Source organism: Talpa occidentalis, unplaced genomic scaffold (assembly GCF_014898055.3).
Source record: "Talpa occidentalis isolate TD23 unplaced genomic scaffold, MPIMG_talOcc4v2.1 talOcc4.5, whole genome shotgun sequence".
Lineage (NCBI taxonomy): Eukaryota > Metazoa > Chordata > Mammalia > Eulipotyphla > Talpidae > Talpa > Talpa occidentalis.
Window position 1 is genome coordinate 103,078,830 of NW_023604861.1, and position 20,177 is coordinate 103,099,006.

Genomic DNA, 20,177 nt, shown 5'->3' on the forward strand with positions numbered 1-20,177 from the left:
AAAATAGAGAATAGAATTAGACTATTTGAAAATGTATTTCTAACTCCACAATATTATAATCTAAAATGCTGTCTTCTAAAACTCCAGTTAAGGTGGCTATTAGTTTTTGATTCTTGGTTGAGCCCCTAGGATGGGGCTTATATTTCTTTGAACCATGTTAAATTGCATTCAGATTTTGTTGTTGTTACTTGCTATGGAAAAATATTACCAGTTCATATCTGATATGCATTTTCTTCCATCTTTATTGACTACACAAAATTTTATTTGGTCACATGGTTGCTTCGATGAGTATATTCCCCTGTCTCCCTTGCAGCTGAATGTGACAAAGTGACAAGGTTAAGGCCAGAAGAAAATGACAACTTTCTCTTCCTGTGTCTTGGAAGACCGACTTTTGGAACTCACTGCCTTGCTGTCACAAAGCCTCAACAGCCCATGGAGAGGTCTGTGTGGAGAGAATCCAAGATCCCTTCTTTATCACCTTTAAATCTAACAGCAATGTTATGAAGAATATATGATTATCCTGTATTATGGATAAGGAAAATGAAGAACAAAGAGTTTAAGGAAGTCTATTATTAAGGAATGGTAGATTTAAGCATTGAACTCTGGCACTCTAACTGTACACCTATTGCTTTATCACTGGGTTACGCCACTCAGTAAGATTTTAATATATATTAGAAGAAGCTGTAAAAATTCAACCCGGTTTATTATTTAATAATTTCTTTACTAATTGACATTTAAAGTATTATTATGGCAAACTCATCTTCATATATTTAATTTCTATTTTGTGGATATCTATTGAGGCTCACATTAAAATATAAAAATATTTTATTGTGAACCAGTTAGCTTTTAGTCCTACCCAGAAAAGCACTGAGAAATGCAACTCTGCAATCTTGCTAACATCTATCAATTCTTGATCATTTTTTTAAACATTTCTTTTCACTTTAAAGTACCTTGGTATTTGAACTGTATTCTACAACATGCACCTCATGTTCTATATTTCTTAGAGGTGCATGCCTGACATTCATATCCCTAAGTTACTGCTGCCTTCCCTGCACAAGAATCCAAGTGTTCAATCTTAGCTCTTGTGCTTCCTTAAGATTCTGTTGGAACATGCCCAATTAATGCCTGAACATGACCCCTTTGTGTGGATTCATGCACAGTTATATGCACAGCCAATCTGCCAGTCTGGACCGACAGTCTCACACCAAAGCCTCCATTTCTCAGCAGGAATCCAGCAAACCAGATGTCAAGTGCATATTTCCTGAGTATTTTATAGGATCCACAGAGAGGCTCTCACAGTATGGTTCAGGCCTCAGTTTAGTGCAACTTGTCAAAATGAATTGTTTCATTTCTGTACCACAAATGCCAGGTTGAGAGGAATTATTTTAAAGAAATTCTGCATAAGAGTTTAGACTTTCATGTCCTTAATGAAAATCCGATGGACTTGTGGTTGGAATAGGGTCTTGGGATGGGGGGCAGGGAGTATGGGTGTCTGTATTTTAAACAAGGTGGAAAGTAAGACAGTGTCTTCTCTCTCAGATTGTTCAACTATAAGGGAGAAGAGATAAGAATTCCTTCCATGAGTTCCACAAGATCCCCAAAGGCAGCAGGGCAGATTTGTGACAATAGGGGATAAGGTACCACTTCAAGGGAAGGTTCTCCTTTTTTTTTTTTTTAACCCAGAGAAGATCAAGTATCAGCAACAGGTCACTAGACAAATCACCATTTGTTCTCTGAGGTTTTCCAATCTGGTGTTCCCCACTAGACCAATGGTGTCTTCCTTGTTTCATATATGCACAGTTAATTTCTCTGGGAATCTTGGCATTTACAAATTAATCTTTCATGAGAAGGATGCCTTTGGTTTCTGCATCAGACAAAGTAAGAGTATTAGTCAGAACTAACATTCTCCTCCTTAGTGAAGAGTATTTGCACAAGTCAAAGACAGCATTCACATATATAAGATAGAAATAGTTACTATGCATTCAGTTGTGTTGCCACTTGATTCAGATACAGTGTGCTGTGCTTAGCCCACAGCTTGCAAGGAGACAACACTCCATAAATATGATCTATTATACATGGCAAATGATACTATTATTAATGCAATAATAACAGTGATTATTATCACCCTTTCATTCTATATTACAAGATAGAAATCTTTTGGTCACATAGAAATTTTCCACATTCTTTCTGAGTTAATGGTGCCATATTGTGGGATCCTAGGTCCCATTTGTCTGATTTACATATAAATGCTGTATTTTCCACAATCACTGATTCTATTTGTCATCCCTAATTTTCTCAATTATCTATCAGTCAGCCACAGCCTGCTTTTCCCACTCAACCCAGTTGGCACTGAGTGACATCTCATCTAACAGGTGCTTTTGAGTCAAAATTAGGAAAGCGCCCTTTTTTAGTAGGTTCAGAGCTAGAAATCTTTGGTGAGATATGGACCAAATATGGCTACATTAGATTGTGCTTCTGTGCTTGGATTATTCTAGGTGTCCATAAAACCATTGTCTCCCCTTAACACTAGCAGGCCACAGATTTGTCTTTTGCCCTAAGAATCTTGCTGTTACTATAGCCTGGTCTCTGAAACCCAGGTTGTGGATGTATAGCACTTACCTGGAAATCTGCATCAAGACACAATCACTATATTATGACTGATCTTCTAGAATTATATGAAATTCTAAGAGTCCACTTGACTTTAGGTATCATCTACCACCTTCAATATATAGTCGTGCTACCTTCCTTTGGAGATTTTTGTCAAATTTCTTATCAAGACCAACCTATATCTTCAGCCTTCGTTAATGATTGCAATCATCATTAACCTTTTGCTTCTCAGTATTTCACTTATTTATATATCATATTCTCTTTGGTGTGAGTGACTTTTCTCCTCTACAGATAAAGACCATGTCTGAGCTTATTTTGAGTCCTCTAATGTACACTCTTATGTATAGTATCTGTTATTAGATGGACTGATAAAATCACAAAATAAGGAAAGAACTTTCTATAGTCCTGTAACTGAAAGTCTTGGGTATTGGCAAAAATTAAATACTTCAGAGAACACATATGTTTTAACTAAATGAATGCTAATACTAGATCCTGAAAAGCTTGGTCCAAACTTTAAGTCTTCCACCTATTTGTCTGTTATAAAAATTTGAACTTCCTGACACTTTATTTGCTCATATTTAAAACAGAGATATCTACTTAATTTTTATGAGAGTAACATTCAGTACTATATGAGAAAATACAAAACATAGTGTTTTTATTATTGATAATCTTTTATTTTAGAAGAAGTCATGTCAAAATGAATTTCTGGCTTACCTTTACTAAGATTATATTATCAAACTTCTTAAATCATAATTATACCATATTTCGCTTGCTTTCACATTTATATATGTTTTTGGTTCACATTTGCCAACATATAGTGACTTGATGCTATTGTCCACTGATGTGCTTTCAATCCAGATGCTCATGACACTCTTATTCACAAGGCCAGATTCAGAGCACAGATTGGAAGACAAGCAAAATTACAGAGATTTCTGACCTCAAGCACTGGGGTGAGAAAAGAGAAAACTCTTTTAAAAAGAAAGTCAATTAAATACAATTTGACTCAGATCAAGCCTCCACTGTCTTCTATGCTTGAGTTGAGCTCACATCCTCTCCTCTCCGTGGGTGGGCGATGGTAGGCGGAGGGGAACACTGGTGATTTAGAAGCCCTTCCATGGTGTTGTAAACAAAAATGAAAGTGCTTGGATTTGACTTTGATTTTTCTCTTGAATCAGTTACTTTTTAAAATCCAATTACTTCTAGTGAATATTTGTCTTTCTCTTTCAGCAAATTATTTATTTAAATAGTTCTTAAGAAACAGCCCTTTGGAATTCTGTTGAGAAGGATGCTTTGAACATCTAAGGTAGGAAATTCCTTTATTAGCCCTATGCTGCACATCCCTAATCAGATCCCTTTACACAGAGTCCTGTGGACTCTGGCTCAGGCAGTTCTCACAAGAAATGATGAGTTTCTCTCTTGGCAGCGGAGGCAAGGTTAGGAGCAGCTTGTGCCACTCAACTGCCTTCTTTTAAACACTTTGGGCAAAGCCTTTAGTTAACACTGTTGCTCAAGTGAAAATGCTATTACACTGCAGACTTCAGGAAGAAGAGGCTTTAGACTGGCAAACAGAACTGGTGGGAATTACCTATTGACATGACAGTAAGCTATCTGAAGACAAAATGCGTCTGCATCATATTACTAAGTCTGGTAGAAGGTACACCATAAATGTTTGCTAAATTGACAATTACATGGATTGAGTCTAGCCCGGCATACAATATTTAAATCCTGTCTATGGCATTCTTGCCAGTCAAGGGCTTGTGCAGCTTATTCTAGATCACTTCCACAAACAGGGAGTTCCTCAGTTTTGGACATTGTAAATAATGCTTAGCTAACACAAAATTAATATGCTAATCTTCATCTTCCCATTCTACCTCTGACTTCCATCAGTGTAAATACCTTTAAATCAATGTGGTCTAAATACTCTCTCCTCAGCACCTCCCCTACCTATCGAAGTCTATTCTTAGGAAAGGTTTTGACAAATCCTTCACTCTGAAATATAAACAAGCAATAGTTTCACAGAATATTGTTTTCTCTTGGGTTTATTTGCATTTTACCAGCATGTAGATCTTTAAGTTAAGGAAAAAAAAACCTCTAAGTGTGAAGTGTAAAATGTCAGGCCTCCGTCAATGGCTGGAAGCCTCTCTATCCCCCTTGCCATTACAAGATTCTCTGGGACCTTGTAATTATATCTCGTGGGCAGCTGCCTCACATCCCACTGCAGAGTCTGGGAAGGGGCATATCACAGATTGTTAAGGCCTCAGGTTAGTAACCCCCCCTTTATTTCTCAAGTGTTTGGCATCATCCTCTCTATTTCACCACAACAAAATATTCTCCAATTTCAGCATGGTGATATATTTTATCATTTTCCTAATATATTATTTTCTGTGATTTGGGAAATAAACAGGGTTTTTGGAGTGCCTCAATGCTAAAATATTCCATTTGATTTTTGATGCTTTCATTCTCCCAAGAAAATAGAAGCATTTTGCATGACGGGAACTATTTTGCGCACACTTGAATTAATCCTAAATAAAGTCCCTTAGTTTGAGGGGGCAGTCAGCCCATTTAACTGAAAGCAGATCTTAGCACCAGCCCCAGACCCAGGACTGGCAATTAGCAGAAACTCTGAGCATATGCCTGGGTAAAGAAGATTTGTAAACCAGGTCTTGCTGGCTCTCGGAGCCTCATGAGACTGGCTGCAGCCTGGAAAGGTTTGAATTGATTTTTGTCCCTGCTCAAAGATCTGTAGAATATGCCAACAGAGCAAGAAAATTTTAGAATTAAAGAAGGAACGTGCCTATTGCTTTTGTGGCCAGATTGGTCCTGGTAGGCGTGCCTTCCCTTTGGAGCCCAGTTAAATGGAGACCTTGTGCACGAGGGGCTTCGGATATTGTTTTGGGGTGGGGGTGGGGGGTGCTAAAGGAATGCATTCTATTTACTGCTCCTTGCTCCTAATCATGGATACAAGTACACAGATAGCAAAGTAGTAGTGGGAACAGCAAAATGAAAGCACGAAGTTGGCAGCTTGGGTATAAAGAACAGAGATTGTTCCAAAGGAGAAAAGACAGGCTGCAGATTACCAGGGCACTTACATAGATGAGGATAATAGCAACAAGAGAGTCGCAAACATGAACAGAGGCTGAGGCCCTTCATGATCCATCTGAGCAGAACATACTGAACCTGAAAGCCCTTTCCTACTTGCCATGGTGAATATTTCAAGGGGAGGGAGGCAGGAAACATATTTCTCTCTCTTGCATAGTGAGTGTCTAGGATCATTAGGGCCCGAAGTAGAAAAATGGAAATAATTTGACAAAATGCCCAGAGGCACCACATGATATAAAGCATGACATTTTTCACATATGTGTAGGCTTGTCTCAAAATGGGCATTGCTTCTAAAAAGGAGAGCCTTAAAAAATGTAGATACAGAGTCAACTTTTAGTTATCTAAGCTAATGCAGTTGTGGGGGGTAAGCAAGGAAAAGTAAGTTTTTCAACAGCAGATTATCAAAAGCATGCATGTATGCTCCAGAGAGCAATGTGCGTGTGCACGTGTGTGTGTGTGTGTGCATGTGCAGATTTGAAATTCTGTGCATTGCTTGGTTTAGTATTAAAATGTATTTGTCTTCTATGAATACATTATAGGAAGACTGGAGAAATATAACACTAGGCCAGCTTTCTCTATTGCTCCTACTTCGCTGGATAACCCTGAAGAAGTCAGATAACCTCTCTGGGTGTCACTGAAGGGATTCATCTTGCTGTTCCCTTAAGCTATAGAACTAAGGTACAATGATTATATTGGTTGGAGGATCCAAGTATATTCCAAGGATACTCTATGATGATGAAGCTATGCGTGCGTATTAAATTTGGAAGGGGTGAAGAAGAAGGAGACAATGAAAATAGCCCAGTAAGGAAGAGAAAAGTGAATATTGGGAGCAAAACAGTAGATCATTTGAAGTGAGAAGCAACCACTGAGTGTAGATTTACAGATCCCCCCTGTACATGGGACCGCAGTGATGGAAACAACTTAGTGCCCAACAACAGCGGATGAATTTTAAAAAATGAGGTATAGGTACTCCATGGACTACTACTTAGCTATAAAAAAGGATGAATTCTTGCCATTTGTGACAACATGGATGGGACTGGAGGGGGTTATGTTAAGTGAAATAAGATAGTAGGAGAAAGACAAACACCAGATGATTTCACTCACATATGGAACATAGAGAAACTAAAAAAAGGAGGTGACAAAACTAAACCAAACAAGCCCCAGAAATATGATGGCAGGATTGACATTACAAGAGGGAAGACAGGGGGAGGATAGAAACAAAGTGAGTCGGGGGTCCATCGTCTATGGTAAAGGACTAGGGGTGCTGTGATAGAGCAGAACTTGGGCCTCCCCAGTGGCGTAGTGGTTGAGCGCTGAGTTGCAAAGCCGCCCGCGGCCTCTGCAGCGCCGGTTCGATCCCCGGCTGTTTCCCGGCTGCTCCCCGGCCACCGGAGGAGGGTCCCGCATGGCGCACGGACCTCTCCTGCTGCCCGCTGCTCCCCTCAGCAGTGTACTTCGGTCCTTCTGCCTGCTCTGCTCCCCACTCTGGCTCTGGTGAATTCGCTCACCCTCCCGTGCTTCTGACTGTACCCAGTGCTTGTATAAATAAATAAATCTTAAAAAAAAAAAAAAAAAAAAAAAAGAACTAGACTAGTGTAGTGACATACATCTGAGGAGGCATGAACCTATTTCCCCAAATCATATACAGTGTTGAAAAACATTACCTCAGTAAAAAGAAGAAGAAAAAGTTTTCTGCTGCAGGTAGTCATTTGTATGGCCAGAAGCTGACATCTGACATGAGCTGGGATTCTGCTTCTGTCCTTTAGAATTGGTGTCCACTGACTTCTGTGCAGTGCTCGGCACTGAGACCTCTGGCCCACAAGCCTCCCTCCTTGTGGCCTAAACTGCAGAATGAAGCAAGTTCTCCAGTCCTCCTGGGCAAGTCAGCCCCCTCAAACACCCGCTACCCTCTCCCCTGCCCCGCCTTCCAGAGCCCCTATTACTAGCTCAGCCCAAGGGACTGGAAGAAGGAAAGTAGGTTTTCAGGAGTACAACAAAGTGACCAGGTGGGCAAATTGTAAAGCTACCGTTCAAAAAGGAAAGTGGAGCCTCCCCGGTGGCGCAGCAGTTGAGCGCTGGGTTGCGAAGCCGCCCGCGGCCTCTGCAGCGCCGGTTCGATCCCCGGCTGCTCCCCAGCCACCGCAGGAGGGTCCCGCATGGCGCGCAGACCTCTCCTGCCGCCCGCTGCTCCCCTCAGCAGTGTACTTCGGTCCTTCTGCCTGCTCTGCTCCTCGCTCTGGCTCTGGTGAATTCTCTCACCCTCCCGCGCTTCTGACTGTACCCAGTGCTTGTATAAATAAATAAATCTTAAAAAAAAAGATAAATGAAAAAAAGGAAAGTGTTTTTTAAACTGCAGTTTAGATAACATTTTTCAAATAAAATGGTTGTCTTTTCGTTGTCCTCTTCACCACATGCTTCCTGTGGCTGTCAAGGGCCATGGCCAAGTTCTGAAGTTCATAACATAGGTTGCAGCCCAGAGGAAACGACCATTGTTCAATCATATCTCAAAGCTCCCTCTCTACTCTTTCTGGGGAAAGCAGTGGTTGTAAAATCAGGCTTTGTGGAGAGAGGAAGGGATTTCCAAATGACAGAAAGGGAGAACCGGTGGATTTCACCTGAATTTTACTATCTCAAGGTCAGAGGGAACTCAAAACTGGATATAGGGAAGCCATCCAGTGCCCTTGGGGAACTGGGAGATGCAGGGAGGGAAGGAGGACCCAGATAGTTCTGTCCTAACCTCTTTCAATTGCCTATAGGTTCTTATGACTACATGGGGTTCAGAGTTTCCCATATACACCTGAGGCAGGAGGCTCCATGTATCTGTGACTCTGGCTAAACGGGTGGTCAGAGGAGCGTCACAGGGGAATGTCTTGGATTTGAGAGCTATGGGGTGGGCTAGTTCACAGGGATAACCAAGTCTTTAAATTCCTTCCATAACATGATTTTCCAAGAAGCCACATGGTATTTAGTTGTGAAGATGTGTCATACTTTGTTCAAGAAATTCTTTATCCTTATATATTAGGGTATTTCCAATTTCTTTATGAAATTGCACTTTAGATCAAGAAAACCAAGGCAGTGCTTGGAAATGTTTAGTTTTCTGTCTCTGTTGTCAGTGAAGTAGAGCACCTCCTTTGGAGAGCCATAGCCTAGACCCGTGGAACAGACAAGCAAAACAAAACAAATAGACCTGCTGAACCAGAACCAGGACAGGGTGGAGCTGGGCTCCAGGGCCTAGGCATTTATTTATTTATTTGTTTGTTTGTTTGTTTATTTATTTATTTATTTATGCATACAAGAGCTAGGGTACAGACCAGTGATGCGGGGGGTGAGAGGATTCACCAGAGACAGAGCAGGGAACGGAACAGGCAGACTGATGAAATACACTGCTGAGGGGAGCAGCGGGCGAGACAGGAGAGGTCTGCTGCGCCATGTGGGTTGCTCCCTGGCTGGCCAGGGATTGAACTCATGCTGCAGAGGCTGTAGATTGCTTCATAGTGCAGGGAGGCCCAGGGAGGCCCAGGGCCTAAACAGGTAATTCTGTTCTAAGAATCTTTTGCTAGGAAGGACACAGAGATATAGTTCCTTATTTACAGATTTAACATACCAGCTTGTATCTCAGTCTATTGCCCTTGAAGTGTAATGTCAGGTAAGGTTCTGAATTCATCTAAGAAGTGAACAAATTAAAAAAATGATGTCTAGTGGTGTTTGCAGGGAATTGTGAGTTTCCCTTTGGTCTTCTCATGAGCTTACAACTGGGTTTATTCTCAGACAAAGGGGTTTCTAGGTGGGTTTATGAAGTCTTATCACCAATAATAATAGTTTTGATTTCCCAGATTTAAGAACATTATATTAACAAACGATACAGAATATACTGTATTACTTTTATCTGTCAATAATATGCTTATGGGATTCATCCATGCTTTTGTATTCATTCATTCATTCCTTTTTTTTTTTTAATAGGATAACAAAATCACAGTTTTCCCAGATTGGCCTTTTGCTTTTCTTTTTTAAATTTATTTAAGTTAATAAGCTTTATTTTTAGAACAGTTTTAGGTTCACAGAAAAATTGATTGGAAAATTTAGAGAGTTCCCATCATACCTCCTTCAAAAACATAACCTCCCTTTATGTCAATATCCTACATCAGTGATACATTTGATACAGTACATGAGCCTGCATTGCTTCATTATTATCACCTAAGGTCTGTGATTTATATTAGAGTTCATTGTGGTGTTACATAGTTTATGGGTCTGGACAAATATATAGTGACATGTACCTACCATTATTGCATTACATAGATGAGATTCACTGGCCTAAAAGTCCTCTATGCTCCTACTGTTTTTTCTGCTCTTCTCTCAAATTCTGGCAGGCACAGATATTTTACTGTCTCCAATTTGCCTTTTTCAGAAGGTGATACCACTTGTATGATGCAATAATCCACATTTTCAAATTGGTTACCTTCACTTAGCACAACATATTTATGTTCCCACCAGATCTTTACTTGGCTTGATAGAACATAATATTTTAGTATATATAACACAGATTATTTATTCATTCACCTATTGAAGGACATCCTAGTTGCTTCCGACTTTAGGCAATTATGAATGAAGCTGCCAGAAACACCACCTGCAGGTTTTTGCATGGAAGTCAGATCTCAAAATTAATCTCATTGTTTTAACTTGAAATTCAATAATGGCATACAATGTTGAACAATTTTTTTCATATGTGTAGTTGCCATCTGTCTATCTTCTTTAGTGAAGTGTCTATTTAAGTCTTTTGCCCATTTTTAATCAAATTGTTCTTTTTCTTATTATTGAATTTTAAAAGTTGAGCTTTCTAAGTATAAATTGCAAAAGTTCTTTATCAGATGTGTCTTTGTAAATATTTTCTTAAAGTCTGTGTTTTACCTTCTACTCTCTTGACATTGAATTTTTTCAGAGCATTAATTTTTTTTTTTTAATAGAGGCATGCTTTATTTATTTATTTATTTTATTTGTTTGTTTGTTTTGTTTATACATGCGCTGGGTACAGTCAGAAGCGCGGGAGGGTGAGAGAATTCACCGAGCTAGAGCAGGGAGCAGAACAGGCAGAAGGACCGAAGTACACTGCTGAGGGGAGCAGCTGGCGGCAGGAGAGGTCTGCGCGCCATGTGGGACCCTCCTGCGGTGGCCGGGGAGCAGCTGGGGATCGAACCAGCACCGCAGAGGCTGCGGGCAGCTTCGCAACCCAGCGCTCAACCTCTGTGCCACCGGGGAGGCCCTCAGAGCATTAATTTTAATGAAGTCCAGGTTATCAGTTTTTCCTCTCAGGGATTATACCTTTGGTGTTTTCAGAACATCATCATCCCAAAATACATAGATTATCTCCTATGCTGTCTTTTAGGAATTTTATAGTTTAGTGTTATGTTAAGGTTTATCCATGAACATAATAACATTGTTTTTGTTACGATCAATTGATTATATTCATATGGTTCAATTTCTAGGCTCTCTTTTATGATCTATTGGTCTAATTTGTCTATTATTTCTTCAGTGCTACATTGTTTTCATGATTGCAAGCTTTATAGTAAGTCTTGAAGTCCAGTAAGTTCATTCTACCAATATTGCTCTTCTTCAACATTATGTTGGTTATTCTGAACGTTTTGCCTATTGACATAAACTTTGGAGTTTATTCCAGCAATCTCCATCTTTGAATTGGTGTATTTACACACTGATATTTAAAGTAATTATCAATATAGTTGGAATAATGCACATTTTTGCAATTTTTTTCTATTCGTTTTCTCTTGTTTCCTATTTTGTCTTCCACATTGTCTCTGCCTTTTGTGGCTTTTATTCAGCAGCATGTGATTCAACTTTCCCTGCTTTTTTAGCATATCAATTATACTTCACTTTAACTTTTTTTTTAGTACTTTCCCTAGATTTTGGATTGGATATTTGACTAATCTGAGTTCATTTTCAAAGAATAGTATACTATGGAATGGTTGCGCAAGTTCCTTATTATAATAACAAAATATTTTTAATTTTCTATTCTTTCCCAGAATCATTGTTGACATTCATCATTAATACATTAACATACATGTACATATAAAAATAATTGAATATATTCTTGCTATTATTTTGAACAGTTATCTTTACATCAATTAAGTAAAACAAAGGTTGTAATATTACCCTCACCTATTAATTACCTGAATCTCTTTTTTCATGTGATTTCTTTCCTTACTTAAGACTCATCTCGCTGATGAATCTTTCAAAATTTATTTTGCTAAACCGGTCTATTTGCAGAAAAATTCCCTCAGTTTGTTTTCTGAAAAAGTATTCCTCCTTTGGCTCTCATGATAATTTCTCAGTGAATGGAATTCCACATTGGAGGTTTTCTTTTCTCAAAAATTTGAATATTTCACTCCATTCTCTTTTTATGTTCATGGTTTCCAAAGAGAAGTTGTAATAAATCCTGTCTTTGCTTTTCTGTATGCAATATTTGCAATATTTTCTTCTACTGGCTTCTTTCAAAATTGTTTTCTTTTTTTTTTTTTTTTTGATATTCTGAATGTTGAATATGATGCACCTAGGTGTGATTTTTTTTTTTTTAGTACTTGTCTAACTTGGTGGTCTCTAATCTTACTGGGTCTTTGATTTAGTATCTGACATTAATTTGGAGAAATTCTAAGTCATTATTTCTTAAAATATTACTTCAGTTCCTTTCATTTTTCTTTTACTTCTGGAAATACCATTATTCTTATAGTATACCTTCTGTTCCATGATTTATTAATCCATTTTGATAGCCATGGATATTGCTTATCTGTTTTACCATATTTTGGACTATTATGAATGCCACTGCTATTAGCATTTGTGTGTATTTCATAAGCACTTCTGCTGGTTTTATATATAACAATGGAATTGCTGGGTCGTAGGATATAGATACTTTCAACTTCAGTAAATCATGCCATTTGTTTACCAAAGTAGTAGTCCCAATTTATATGCCATTGCTGGTGATAAGTGCTAATTGCTCTTCATCCACACTATCATTTGATGATGTCACATTTTGACTTTAAAGATACTGCATGGTGAAGAGTGACATCTCATTATAAACTCCATTTATCATGACCTCTTTTTGAAACTGTGTGGCAGGATAATCTGGGAACTCAGACAAACTAGGTAAATAGTTATTACACAAGTCTTTTTAAAGTACCCTTTGTTCCAATATAAAACATTTTGTGAATATAAGATCTATTATTGTGCATGAGGAAGCCATACTTTCTTGGGACTCATTTATCAATATTAAGAACACTCTGGACTCCATATGAGCAAGCATGGTCAGTGAGCAAGTAACAAGTAATTATCCCAGTTCAGAAGCATCATTAACTTGAGCCACCCAATCCCTCACCTCCATCTTGGCTCTTACCACCATTGTTATCAGGGATTTTGTGATGTTGTAGACATTTTTAACCTCTGCTATTTCTTTCTGTAAGCTTGACAAGAGCATATAGAAGCAAATAAGGAAATTCAGCAAGGGTTTTCTTCCTCTGTGGCACCTCAACATATGTTCTTGTGGGCATATGTTGGACCTTCCCTTGCTACTCCAATGGTGATAGGGAATTCATTGGCCACACTGGCTTAAATCATGCTTAAATCACATCATATTGTCTGGACACTCCTTCTGGCCTATAAGAACACTGTGATAATACTGCCTACCCAGATGCCATAGAAGCAGGGACACTGGCAGCCTACTTAGTCCCTTCCTCCTAGGGCACCAGTCAAGGTCCTCTTGGACACTATGAATTGTGGAGTAAAAGTCCTACTAGGACATTCTACAACTGACTACTGTGGCTTACCATTCCTGCAATATCTCTGACAAAAGTAGTTACTTTAAGGTTAGGAAAGAAGTTGTACAGATGGTTGCTGTCAAAGTTGCCCATTCAAATCTAAGATATCCCCCTGGGGTACAGGATGACTTTCCCTGGACTCTGGTGTGGAATGTTTCCCTTCTTTTTAAAGCTTGCTTTTCTGCATAAGCAGACTAACTCATTTTTCTGTTTGTTTTTTCTCTTTCTCATTGGCTTGGCCAAATAAAAATATCCAGGTCTCTGCTTTGCCTAGACTCTCAACACTGATTCCGGTTTTTAAATGAGGCCTGGAGTATTACTAACTCCCAGAGCAGATAATTTGGTTTGTTCTTGTGCTTCTTTACCAGATATTGAGCTCTTCCCTGGTGGTTCAGGAAAGAATAACATCTTTCAGACTTCCCAGAAGATAAAATACAACAAAGGGTGATGTCAAATGAGTTTTACTGAAGGGTTAGATAGTTTTCAGGTCCACATATCTAATTAATACTCTGTATAAATTGGTACTAAAACACATTCACAAGCTATATATTAGAAGAATTACAGGGTAAGCAGAGTTCCAGGACTCCCAAGGAAGGAAACGACTTCCTTTGCTGTTCCCACATATTTAAATTCAAATGTTGTTTATGATTTTATAATGGTATATACAATCACACAACAGAAATGTGCCAGAAAAGGCTTCTGGCTAAGATAGACACTCAAAAAGTGAGGAGTTTATTCAAAATCTTCAGGCTCCATTCCCCCAAATCCTTTCTATGCTTATTATCTAGAAAGTTGAAAGAAAAATAAATTTTTGTCAATTGTTCAAGTGCATTGAATACCTGACTATAGTCTTGTCTGTAGCCCCCGACTGACATGGTTAACACTAATACAAGAACTGCCTTCTCTTTTCATGGTGCTTATGCTCACTGCTCTGAAGACGTGGCTGCAGGGTCATCCCAGGCCACTCTTTAGTTTGGAGCGGAGGTCTACACACAGTGGATTTGGCTGTCTCACTGTAGCACCAGCTGGTTGTCTCTGGTAGGAAAGAATTGAAAGAGCATTTTACACCATGGAAATTGTCTTCCAGGCCCAGATGGACCGTCGCTGTTCTAGCTTTGACAGGCCAGGATAGATATATTCAGAAAGCCTTCCAGCTATTTAGTAACTCTTCCAAAACACTGTCAGCACCCATGCTAGGATGCAGGGAGTGGGAAGGAAGTCTAAGTAGGGAACTAAGTCTAGTTAGTATATATTTGCATAATTATCTTGCAGTGAATGGATGTGTGACTGGCAGCAGGGTGGAGGTCGTCCCTGGACACTGAAAACTGGAAAGGAGTTGAGTCTCCCTGGGGTCAGCAACTGGGACCTTTTTATGAAAACTTTGTATTTTAAGCATCAGGCTAAAAAAAAAGCAGAACTTCAAGTCAGCTCACCTGGAAGCTAAAGATAGAAGTTCAGAACCCAGGTCCTTTGGTGTCCTTCTTGTTCTCTCAAGGGCAGAGGTGACCCTGGGTCCAGCTCCACCTGAAGCCATTCTTGGAGGGTGAGGAAGAGGAGGGGAAATGGGCAGCAAGATCTCTTGGGTCACCGGGGATCAAAGATGCTATGCAAAGCAACTGTTTTAAAAACATGATTATAAAGATATTATAGAATTCATGGCAGCAGCACCCTGAATTTAAATATAGCTGTGTGACTGTTAGCAAAATGATGTGGTTATGAGCTGACTATTAATATAGCTGTTTGCCTGAGACAGACAGAAGGGGATGGGGGGGGCAGTAAGAGGGGAGGGGGAGGGGAGAGAGAGAGAGAGAGACCTTCACCTGAGTTGTGAAGCTCATTTTTTTTTTTAGACTAAATATGTCTCTTAGGACTAAACTTCATTTTTGCTTTGAAACTTCTCAAATTAGAGCTTCTGAAATTTAAAAAATTATCAGTCAGGGAGCAAGGAGGAAATAAAGGGAGAAAATAGTAGCCCTGGGTTGCCTTGTTTCCTGACCATGCTTATCCCTCATAAGACAGTTTTATAGGTCACAGAAACTCCAAAATGCCAAATATTCCCCCATTTGTGGCATCATGATTTTTAAATAATTTTTTCAAGTTTCCTACACATATTTGAAAGAAAGTACCATTCCTGATGTGGAATTGAATGACAATGTTTTTCATAAGAAATTCTTGTGTGTTTTTCCTTTTCATTATTTTCTTTGGCTTTACATTACTATCTAAAATGTAGAATTAAATTCTGGTTGCATGAAAATCTATAACCTTAAAAATCACTCAAAGTTTTTTTTTTGACATTTTAAAATTTTTCATTCAGCATATTAAACAAGTCAATGGTCTCTTTAGGTGGGAATTACTAATTGTGGTTTGGTAGACTGGTAATTAATCATTGGGCTGTTCCTTGCCTTTGTAACTCTATTAATGACCCTATGGTAGCTGATTATGAATGAGCTTGAAATAAATAAGCCATCTTAAAAGAAAAATTCTGGAAGGAAGCAGGTTCTCTCAGGTATGGCAGCTGACCTATGCTCTGTGTACTGAACGGCTCTGTGTTTTAAGTATAACATCAGATTTGTTGGCGATTAGCCAGTTTTAGGTAAATAAAAAATAAAAAAACTCTTCTCCTGTGGCCATATTTCCATCACTTCCCTCATTTAATAGTCCAGCATGGTCTAGATTTTGCCCAAGATATTCATTAGAAGAAGGGAAATATGAATATTGTATTTCCCATTGGAACCATAATTAGGCAACTTAATTGTGGTTCTTTGAAGAACCACAACTGCCTAAAATTTTCTTTTTTGTTTTTAGTTAACACTGCTCTCACTAATACAAATGAGGTCAGAGTGTTCACAAGAAAAATACAAGTTTCCTCTAATCAATCCAAAATGAAGGCTCCCATCATTACAGTTATGAATCACAGGAGGGTGTTTTCAGCTAGTTGTTTGAGTCAATTGAAATTATTTCCTCTCATCCCAGTCAGTGTGCATATATTGGGTGCTCTTCATGGGTACGGAAAAGTGGGAAACAATACATGTCTGTGTCTGCATACAGCTTCTAAGGGGTGTCTGAGCATTCAGAGATTGGAAGTGCCCTGACAGGGAGTCACTCCTTGCAGGAATTCATATTTGTTAAGACTCTTACATAGTGAAAGCCATTCCCCCTCAACACCTCCCCTGAAATTTAATGAACGGCCTGTATTAAAATTTCTGAGTGTGTGAATTTCTGAAAGACAATTATTCCCTGAAAATTCCTAAATGTATAAATTTCCAGCAGATTCCTGGCCTATTTTAGTATTGAAACTCCTTGGGTTAATGTCTTAGTGATTTTCATTATGATGTGAAATTTAATGAATTACACTGCATGCTCAAGTGAGAAGGGCCCAAGAAGACTGACCATTCTTAATTTCCTATATAACACACATGTAAAATGTATAAGATTTGTCTTTCCTTTAAAACTTACTGGTCATTTGTTGGAACTCTCCATAGAAAACATCATCATTTATTTTTAAAAATACTGCCCTGTTGGGGGGAAAAAAAAAAAAAAACAACAACAACTGCTCAGTGTTTGAAAATATAGCTCTTCTCCAACACAGAAGTGTATGGTTTTGCTTGTTAATTTTATGTCCCTATTCTTCCTTCATGTGATCATGGGTAATTTGACTTTAAGCTCATCAAGATTTTGGACATGTTCTTCATGGTGACAGTGTTTCCTATAAAGCATCTTGCACATAAAAATGTCAAAAGTGTATGATTGAGCAAAGCCCTCTCCATATTTGGTTTTGACTTAAGTTCTAGTTACACTAATTACCGAAGCAGAACTGGGATTTCCTTTTCTCATTATTAAAGCAACAACCCCTGTCATAATGGGCTACATTATCTTGCCACAAAGACACTGATTCTCAATTGCTTAATGCATTGGTCAGAGCTTATTAGCCTACTTGAAGCAGCTCCTGAGTAGAGGTTGAGAGAGGAGAGTTTGTGGAATGCTTGCCAGAGGGCTTGACCTGCATCTCAAAAGGAGAAATGAATGATGTCATTCCAAATGCTTTATTTTAAGAAAAAAGCAAGAAAAGGAAAAAAAGAAAAATCACATTATTTTCACAATGTTCCCAAACACCAGAGTCTCATTATGATAATGCAGTTTTTCTCAATCTGCATTGAAAATTTCACCTGAAAAACCCTTTATGTTTTCTTCCATTTAATGTTTAAGTTAAAACAGAATCTGGCCAATGTCCATCAATCAAAAAGAGGGATACTGGAAAGGGATTATTCTCTGGAAGAAAGAGGCTGCAGAATCTCAGCAATTTTCAGAAATCTGGTCTTTTTGACTCCTGTAGGACAATTCCACAGATATTTTTGAGCAGCCACGCTGAGCCAGGCGCTGTTCTAGACACTGGGGATGTAACCAAAGCATCTGTGAAAGAGCCAGAGGTCCTAATTTCTGGCTTGTGCTGGCTGATATGTGCCAGTTTGTCTCACCCCATGGATACCAGCGAGTGTACAGGATAGGTTTCCTCTTCCATTCAGAGAACCTGTGGTTAAGCACTTACCAGCACATCACTACTTGTATTCTCTTGGAGGAAAGAGGTGAGGCAAATAATGAAAATGAGATAGGTCAGGAGGTGATTAAGCTATGAGGATACATAAAACATGTCAGAGGATGGACAGAAGGACAGATTGAAATGCTTGAAACATACTTTTTGCTGTTTTGTTTTGTATGGTTTTAGTATTTATTAAAGAACATTTAAGGCAAAAATCTTTAGCTAAAATGATCCTGAAGTAGAGAGACCCAGGGCTAGCCCCTGTAGCTCTGTGATTCTCTTGCATGTCACTTGACCATAGTGAGTGGCCATTTTCTCATTTGTGACATAACTCAACTGAACCAGATGTTCCTTGAGATTGCGCTCTGTTTTGTGATTCTTTACTAATTTTTTTTATACGAAAGGATGAAATGCATTTCTCTAGTTAGGCCAAAGCAGTTATATAAGGTCAAAAACAAATAATTACAAGAAAAGTAATAATCATTACCTTACTACAGGTCTCCATGCATCAAAAGGCACTTATGAAAGAACAGGATCTTGGCATCTAGAGCAATCATGTAGAATAGCTTTGTGATCAGAAGATTATAGAGAAAAAAGGGGCATAAGCCTTATGAAAGTGTTACCTAGAATGCTTTCACACAAGAGAAGCCAATTGTGTATTTACAGCAAGAAAATGAATTCACTTGAAAAATATTTTTAGTAATGAATAAGGAACCTAGGATGTTCCAAGGTTTCGCTGTGGCCAAAATGTCCCCTGACCTCTGCTCCCCTTACTGCCCTTTTATGGCTTCTCTACCACTCTCATCAGAGGGAGAGAGCAAAGGTGATCAAACAAACATTAATTCCATATCAATGATTAGCTAACATGACTGAAATACATGCCTTTTTGCTGCAGGTAAGCACCACATGGCAAGAAAGGTGGCTACTTCTACCCAAGAGGGAACAACATGTAAGAGGTGATAGGGGAATCGATCTCAAACTTGAACTTTAAATCGTCAAGTCAAGTCCTCCAAGTCCTCCTCCTGAGGCTACCTATGTAAATCATATAAGTCTTTTGGGTTCCAGGTCTATCTGATTTACCCCCCTCTTTTTCACCCATAGGATGGAAAGGAAAAAGGATGCCCACTATCTCCCCAAGTTGCTTGATAGTTTAAATGGTGATAGTGTATACACTAGTGTTTTGCAAACTAGTGTTTGCAAATCATTATAAAGTATTATTCAATGACATTCCCCAATAATTAATAGACTAGTCTCTCTTTATAGAGTTTCCCATTCTGGCTACAAATATATGTGATGCCTGTTAGCTGACGCTTTTAAAGGAAATTGTGTTGTCAATTTTCCATGAGAGAAATTTTGCAGTGGTCTTCATACAAGGCGTTGCAGGGAAAGGAAGTGCAATCAGATTATCTGGGCTCAACTTAACACTGATGGAATATTTCAAAGCTTGGAATAATTATAGTTTAGATGCTGAACCACAAATAAACACATTTTCAATGATGAAAATAAGCCCTGTGGATGTCTGGATGTAGTAAGGCTTTTCTTTATAACTTTGGAGAGCTCCGCTCACTGAGAAAATGAAAGGGCAATAAAAGGAAACATGAATATGAAAACTGCCTTCATTCCCATCTTGATTTTTTTTATTCTTCTCCAGCAGATTATTGTGGCTACACACTGTCCTCTCCAGCATCACGCACGCTTTTATATGACTTTAAATATCAAAGCTACAGGTGGCCCACAAGTGCCACACTTCAAAGACAGTTTTGATTAAATGAAACAATATTTGTGTAATAAGGACCCTGGATCTTTGAACTTTTTCTGTTCAATTCATCCTACAAAGGCTCAATTAGAAGAGATCAGAAGACCCTGTTCCTGAGCCATTTCCATCTGTCACTCAAGTTTGTCCTTTCAAATATTTTTTCTATCAACCCAGGAACAACAATTTATTTTGAGAATGTAATAATCATAATTCAAAAACTGCTTTCAAAGAGACAATGTCCTTTGCTAGCAAGTGTGGTAGAGGCTCACGTAAGCACTATCTGAAGTGAAATTTTAAGCCTTGGCAGCTTTGTGATTCCTCGTCATGTTACAACTTGTCTTACTAGTGATAACTTGCACTT

The 20,177-nt window shown here is 38.7% G+C and overlaps 2 long non-coding RNA genes across 5 annotated transcripts in view; one reads left to right on the forward strand and one right to left on the reverse strand.

Moving 5' to 3' along the window:
* The window catches only part of LOC119259935 (uncharacterized), a 52,483-nt gene extending 49,841 nt beyond the window's left edge, over positions 1-2,642 (reverse strand). For 2 of the 3 annotated variants that reach the window (XR_008554420.1, XR_008554421.1), the window contains exons 1-2: positions 2,620-2,641; positions 1,724-1,864 (exon numbers count right to left, since the gene is read on the reverse strand). This is a non-coding gene — a long non-coding RNA (uncharacterized LOC119259935). Of the gene's footprint in view, positions 1-1,723; positions 1,865-2,619 lie in introns of all 3 variants that reach the window. The other variant, XR_008554422.1, reaches the window with a different exon arrangement.
* A 53-nt stretch (positions 2,643-2,695) lies between these two features.
* The window catches only part of LOC129146914 (uncharacterized), a 61,104-nt gene continuing 43,622 nt past the window's right edge, over positions 2,696-20,177 (forward strand). For both annotated transcript variants that reach the window (XR_008554282.1, XR_008554281.1), the window contains exons 1-2: positions 2,696-2,874; positions 3,835-3,910. This is a non-coding gene — a long non-coding RNA (uncharacterized LOC129146914). The remainder of the gene's footprint in view (positions 2,875-3,834; positions 3,911-20,177) is intronic.